At 48.0% G+C, this 7,500-nt stretch overlaps 1 long non-coding RNA gene across 1 annotated transcript in view; it reads left to right on the plus strand.

Moving 5' to 3' along the window:
- The first annotated feature begins 1,833 nt into the window (after nucleotides 1-1,833).
- Nucleotides 1,834-7,500, plus strand: part of LOC130069780 (uncharacterized) — a 22,451-nt gene continuing 16,784 nt past the window's right edge. The window contains exon 1 of the long non-coding RNA XR_008803799.1: nucleotides 1,834-1,845. This is a non-coding gene — a long non-coding RNA (uncharacterized LOC130069780). The remainder of the gene's footprint in view (nucleotides 1,846-7,500) is intronic.

Consider the following 7,500-nt stretch of genomic DNA (forward strand, 5'->3'; position numbering starts at 1 on the left):
CACACACACACACAGATCTCTCTTTCTCACACACACAGATCTCTCTCTCACACACACACACACACAGTTCCATGTAACAGAAAAGCTTCACAGTCTTTTACACTGATATTCAAAACCACCTCTTTTCTTCTATAAACCATATTTGAAACAGTTTTGTTTGATTCTGTCGCACCAGAAAAACCCTTTCACTGCAAAAACATGATGTTCTTCCTCAGTGTTTCTGTGTGTGTGTGTGTGTGAGAGAGAGAGAGTGAAAGAGTGAGGGTGTGTGTGTGAGAGTGTAAGAGTGAGGGTGTGTGAGAGAGAGAGAGAGAGAGAGAAAGTGTGTGTGTAAGATTGAGGGTGTGTGAGAGAGAGAGAAAGCAAGTGTGTGTGTGTGAGGAGATCAGCGTCACTGGATTGATCACATGACCTGCTCTATCTCTAATCTCTCTCTCTCACACACACACACACATTAGAAAACAGACTAATGCTCATGATGCATGCTGGGTAACAGGCATCGAGACACATGATACTTCCTGCTAAACAGTGAGCGGAGCTGGAAGAGTCCTGATGATGATGATGATGATGAAGAACAGCTTCACCTGCTCCTCAGCAGAGAAACACTCAGACAGAAGAAACTAGAGCTGAACATACAATGATCAACTTTAGTTATGAACTGAGTGAACACTGAACTGAGTGAACACTGAACTGAGTGAACACTGAACTGAGTGAACACTGAACTGAATCAACACTGAACTGAGTGAACACTGAACTGAATCAACACTGAACTGAGTGAACACTGAACTGAGTGAACACTGAACTGAATCAACACTGAACTGAGTGTACACTGAACTGAATCAACACTGAACTGAATCAACACTGAACTGAGTGAACTGAACTGAATCAACACTGAACTGAGTGAACACTGAACTGAATGAACACTGAACTGAGTGAACACTGAACTAAATCAACACTGAACTGAGTGAACACTGAACTGAATCAACACTGAACTGAGTGAACACTGAACTGAGTGAACACTGAACTGAATCAACACTGAACTGAATCAACACTGAACTGAGTGAACTGAACTGAATCAACACCTGATCAACACTGAACTGAGTGAACACTGAACTGAATCAACACCTGATCAACACTGAACTGAGTGAACACAGAACTGAGTGAACACTGAACTGAGTGAACACTGAACTGAATCAACACTGAACTGAGTGAACACTGAACTGAATCAACACTGAACTGAGTGAACACTGAACCGATGTGAATAATGACTCTGATCTTCTGTAGAGCTGCTTGACTGAATCTGAAGTTGTGTCATATCTGATGAAGATTCATCACTGATTCTGATATTCTGCTGTTCATTACTGTGACGCGATCAGGACTGTGTGAAGCGCTGGAGGAATAAAGCTGACGTGAGTTTAGTTTAAAATCATCCCATGATGATGCACCTGATGAAGAGCAGAGCTGGAACCTAGACAAAGATGAAGCTCAAATATAAGAGAGTTTTCATGTGTGTGTGTTACTTGTTTTCCCAGACTTACATCAGTGATTATTCATCATCATCATCATCATCACTAATAATGGTAAACTGCTATGAGCTGGTTCACCTGAGCTGCGGGTCACCTGTGCTCGGGTGTGTGTGTGTGTGAGGAAGACGTCGGTGATGATGGTCCCTGGTGAGCTCCAGCGCGCATGCGCAGTGCGGTGACGCCGCGGTGTGTGTGTGTGTGTGACCGAGCGGCACAATCCGGCACCGGAGGACGCGAGCGACCGGAGAAAGAGTGTTTCCCGGGATTATCCGAGTGAATTACCGGAGGAACCGGCCCGAGTAACCGTCAGCGAGACCCGGTGAGTGACGAGACAGAGTTCAAGCGCTCGGAGGATCGCGAGCTGCTCCTCTTCCTCACACACTCTTTCACTCTCTCTCACTCACACACACACACACACACACACACACACACACACACACGGTTCATAACTCACGAGTAACTAAGTTACTAACGTTAAGTCACAATGTTTCGCCTTTGAAGCTGAAGTTGTGTCGAACAGTTTCAGGTTTAATGTTTTGAGTTAACTGATATTTATAATATAAAACGTTCCGTCATTAGATGTGACATAAATCACTGAGGTAAAAGTGAGGTAAACGAAGCTACAACTGAGGTAAATCTGAGGTAAACTTTACTCTGTCGTGTCCGAGGAGAGTTCCCAGTCAAGTCTGGCTTTATTTGAGTCACAATCCTCTCAGGTTTATGAAACTGATCGACAGTATTGATCAGATTCGGGCTCTTTCTCCCGTGTTTGAGGGATTTCAGTGCTGAGCGCTTATTAAATGACCGTTGAAGTGTTTAAAAGCGCGCGCGCGCGTGACTGACTGCTATCCTGCAGAGATGTGATGATGATTGACGTTATTATGATGTTTGTGATCATATTTCAGGATTCTGTGGTGTTAGAGTGTGTTAGTAAGTGTGTTAGTAAGTGTTGTTGTTCACTGCATCACAATAAGAGTCCCGGGCTGCTCTTCCTCCCCCGGTCGCGCGCATCCTCCTCTTCCTCATCTTAAAGCGGAACGCACTAATTTATCGCTTGTGCACTTTAATTCAGTTGCCGAAAATATCAGCAGTTTGACTTTTGAGTTTATGAATTTATGACCGTGAAATGAGACCATCAAAGTTGTGCGTTTGATGCGTCTGCACATTTTGACAGCTGTAGGTCACGTGACTTTATTAAATATCTTCATGAACTCTTGCGGAATGATGCATTTCACAGAGTCTTTATTTTGGAAATGCATTAAGGCAAGCTATGCTGTATAAAGTTTATTTATGCTGCTTATTGCACATTTTCGAACTGTTTTACATAAAAATTAGTGCTGGGAAACAATTAATCGCATCCGAAATAAACGTTTGTGTTTACATTGGGTAATATGTGTGTGTGTGTACTGTGTATAATTATTTTATAAATACACACATATGCATGTATATACATTATTTATACATAATTTATAATATACCCTGGTATGGGTCGTTTAAAGCGTGTGTTAATGTGTAATTATAAATGCCATTACAGAGATTAATTAGTGCATGCATTGTTTAAATATTTAAAAACATGCATGTATGATGTGCATTGTGTCAAATGAATAATTTAAATGTCATTACATAGTATCAGAACCGCCCGTGACCCGATCAGAGCCATCTGACCTGATCAGAACCGCCTGTGACCCGATCAGAACCGCCTGTGACCCCGATCAGAACCGCCTGTGACCCGATCAGAACCGCCTGTGACCCGATCAGAGCCGACTGACCCAATCAGAACCGCCTGTGACCCGATCAAAACCGCCTGTGACCCGATCAGAACCGCCTGTGACCCGATCAGAACCGCCTGTGACCCGATCAGAGCCGCCCGTGACCCGATCAGAGCCGACGGTGACCCGATCAGAGCCGCCCGTGACCCGATCAGAACCGCCTGTGACCCGATCAGAGCCGCCCGTGACCCGATCAGAGCCGACGGTGACCCGATCAGAGCCGACGGTGACCCGATCAGAGCCGCCCGTGACCCGGTCAGAGCCGCCCGTGACCCGTCAGAGCCGCCCGTGACCCGATCAGAGCCGACGGTGACCCGATCAGAGCCGCCCGTGACCCGATCAGAGCCGCCCGTGACCCGATCAGAGCCGCCGGTGACCCGATCAGACCCGACGGTGACCCGATCAGAGCCGACGGTGACCCGATCAGAGCCGCCCGTGACCCGATCAGAGCCGACCGTGACCCGATCAGAGCCGCCCGTGACCCGATCAGAGCCGCCCGTGACCCGATCAGAGCCGACGGTGACCCGATCAGAGCCGCCCGTGACCCGATCAGAGCCGCCCGTGACCCGATCAGAGCCGCCCGTGACCCGATCAGAGCCGACGGTGACCCGGTCAGAGCCGACTGACCCGATCAGAGCCGACGGTGACCCGATCAGAGCCGCCCGTGACCCGATCAGAGCCGCCCGTGACCCGATCAGAGCCGACGGTGACCCGGTCAGAGCCGACTGACCCGATCAGAGCCGCCGGTGACCCGATCAGAGCCGCCGGTGACCCGATCAGAGCCGCCTGACCCGATCAGAGCCGCCGGTGACCCGATCAGAGCCGCCGACTGACCCGATCAGAGCCGCCCGTGACCCGATCAGAGCCGCCCGTGACCCGATCAGAGCCGACGGTGACCCCATCAGAGCCGACGGTGACCCGATCAGAGCCGCCCGTGACCCGATCAGAGCCGCCCGTGACCCGATCAGAGCCGACGGTGACCCGATCAGAGCCGCCCGTGACCCGATCAGAGCCGACGGTGACCCGATCAGAGCCGACGGTGACCCGATCAGAGCCGCCCGTGACCCGGTCAGAGCCGCCCGTGACCCGTCAGAGCCGCCCGTGACCCGATCAGAGCCGACGGTGACCCGATCAGAGCCGCCCGTGACCCGATCAGAGCCGCCCGTGACCCGATCAGAGCCGACGGTGACCCGATCAGACCCGACGGTGACCCGATCAGACCCGACGGTGACCCTATCAGAGCCGACGGTGACCCGATCAGAGCCGCCCGTGACCCGATCAGAGCCGACCGTGACCCGATCAGAGCCGACGGTGACCCGATCAGAGCCGCCCGTGACCCGATCAGAGCCGCCCGTGACCCGATCAGAGCCGCCCGTGACCCGATCAGAGCCGACGGTGACCCGGTCAGAGCCGACTGACCCGATCAGAGCCGACGGTGACCCGATCAGAGCCGCCCGTGACCCGATCAGAGCCGCCGTGGACCCGATCAGAGCCGCTACTGGTCTAAAATCATTGTTCTCCTTGGGACAAGGTTTCTTTGGGACTGGAATGATAACAGTCTTTTTTAGGGATGTCCCGATCTGATCACGTGGTTTCAGACTCGATCGGAATCGGACGTTACCTCCCGATCAGGACTCGGATATATGTAAATTAGCCGTGTAACGGTACATGTATTCGTAATTATTGATCCGTTTCGGTACGAGGCTTCCGGTTCGGTACGCATACAAACCGAACGATTCCTAGGACCATTTTCCTGCAGACAAAATCCGCGCTGGCGCGATCACCACAACGTTGCGCAACATCACATGGCAAACGTAATGAAAGCGGAACGAAACTGCGCTTCTCATTATATTGTGCTTAACGGATCGTTTATCAGTTTAGACCAGCAGCATCTGTGCAGCGCGAGATCCAGCGACACTGAGCTGAGAGATCCAGTGAAGAAAACATTTGAGTTCGCCACTGAAGTAATAACATCATCTCGAGATCTAGTGAGAAGCGTTCACATCTCTCCGTTATCAACCGTAGAAGGTTAACCAGGAGAAACATTGTGCCGTAATGAACATGGATTTAATGTTGCACTTCAAAACTCAAATATTATATAAATATATATTTAAATGTTTCTCTGTTTCTTTGGTAATGTGATTACCAAAACATTATTTGTTCATCCTTCAAAGATTTCCCCCATTTATAAACCTGAAAGTTTCAAGATGTAGGAAAAGTCAAACTTATTTAAAAATAGTTTTTCTTTTAATAAATAGGAAATTTCTCTGGCATTTCTTTCTTTTTGCTGTATCGTATCAAACCGAACCGCAAATTTTGTGAACTGTTACACCCCTAATGTATATAGTATATATTGTCCTTTTTTTTTTTATACACTTTTAAAACATTTTTATTTTTTGTTTACATGCCTGCCGGGTATTTTAAGTTGAGGTGCTATTAGTTTTTATATTAGACTTTTTCTATATTTACTGTTGCACCAGGGTTTCCGTTATCCGGTAATTACCGGACATTGGCCGGGAAAAAAATGAAATGTCCGACAAAATAAATCTCTCCAGTCAAATTGTCCGATTAAAATTGCGTAATAATCCCGCCCCCTAACACAATATGAATTTGAGAATAAGCCTAAAATGTATAAAGCAAAAATACACCGACCTTTGGCTATGTTATAAAGGAACAGCCTCTACCGTTTGAAAGTTATTAAACAACATCGCATGCTGCATTTCAAATAAAGCGCACGCCTGGAACGGCTGTAATATAGACCTAAACACCGACCGATTGAGTGAGACGGTTCAGATATGGCCAGGCCCAGGCAGCCTTAAAGGAACACTCCACCGTTTTTTTTATTTTAAATTGGGGTTATTCACGGTCTCCCCTACAGTTAGATAGGTGGGCAAATGCATGTTTGGAAGCACAGGCGAAGCACTGGGCGCAGAGATATCACGCAACACCGGAAATAAAGCTTGCCACAAATAACCGGCGAAAGTAATGATTATGCATGAAACATTTGAATTATTGATAAAGCTGATAAATTAATAAAGTTGACGATGCAGACTCGCCATCTTCGCAGTAGTGAACACGCCTATAGAGAGAAGTGTGCACGCGCCGGCGCCTCCGTCCTGATTATATTGTCCACTATATTTGCTTCTTATTTATTTTATGAATAAAAGCTGCACTTGATATATTGTTCGAACCCAGGGAGTGCTAATTCAAGTTTACAGTGGTTGCAGTCGCCCATTACGAACACGGGGCGGCCGGAGCGCGCTGCAGTTCTCCGTGTACACAGTTAGCAATGCGAGCTGCGGCCCTAGCGATCCCGCTTGGGGGAATGTACACAACGCACACGGCCACACTTCCGAACTCCCCTGGGAGGTAAAACGGCCTCATAGTCAAATGCAAAATCTCAACATCCGGACAGCAAAGTGTTTCCCTAACTGTGAACTGTTGCACCAGTTGTTACTTCCATACACAGCCATGCCGCCACCTCTTGTTTGACAAAGGAAAATCCATCGATGTCGACCAGGGAGTTCTGGATATCCCGGTGTAACCACGTTTCCGTGATCACCATTAAACTTGAGGTGCGATACTCAGAGCATCCGAAGTTCTTTTATTTTAGCTCGAAGTGATCTTGCGCTGCATAGTATCACTGAAGGTAGAGGAGGCTGCCTCTCCGGCGTGGACGCTAGCGCGCGCGACCCCTTTCCTGGACCGCGCTGGCCGAGCTCACGCAGGCGCTAGATCCACAGGGCGATCGGAGTGCCAGCAGCGCGTCTCGGGTGCAGGTAATAAGACACTGGGCCTGGATGCCCGCTGAAGGAGTTTGGCGTGGTGCGCACAGTCCGACAATGATCAACACAAGATATGTGTAATGGATAAATGTCGACATGTTGGCTTCACGCTCCCACAGCGCAGCAACACATTCACAAACAGACAAACCAAAGCAAACAACAAACAAAACCAAACGAAACGATCGCAGCAGACAGTAGGGCTGGGTCAAAAACATCGATTTCTTGATATTAATCGATTCTCATTTTTACGAACCGATATCGATTCTTAAATCTCAAGAATCGATTAGTCATCCTGTTTTCATTTGATGAATGAATGGAACATTGTAGTGCGCATCCCATCCAATAAATCGCAATAATTTTTGTGCTTTGTTACTATTGATACTAAATAAAGTCTCAAATTACAAATTACGAAATTCAAAA

The sequence above is a fragment of the Rhinichthys klamathensis genome, unplaced genomic scaffold, assembly GCF_029890125.1.
Source record: "Rhinichthys klamathensis goyatoka isolate OS25496 unplaced genomic scaffold, OSU_Roscu_1.1 h1tg000379l_1, whole genome shotgun sequence".
NCBI lineage: Eukaryota > Metazoa > Chordata > Actinopteri > Cypriniformes > Leuciscidae > Rhinichthys > Rhinichthys klamathensis.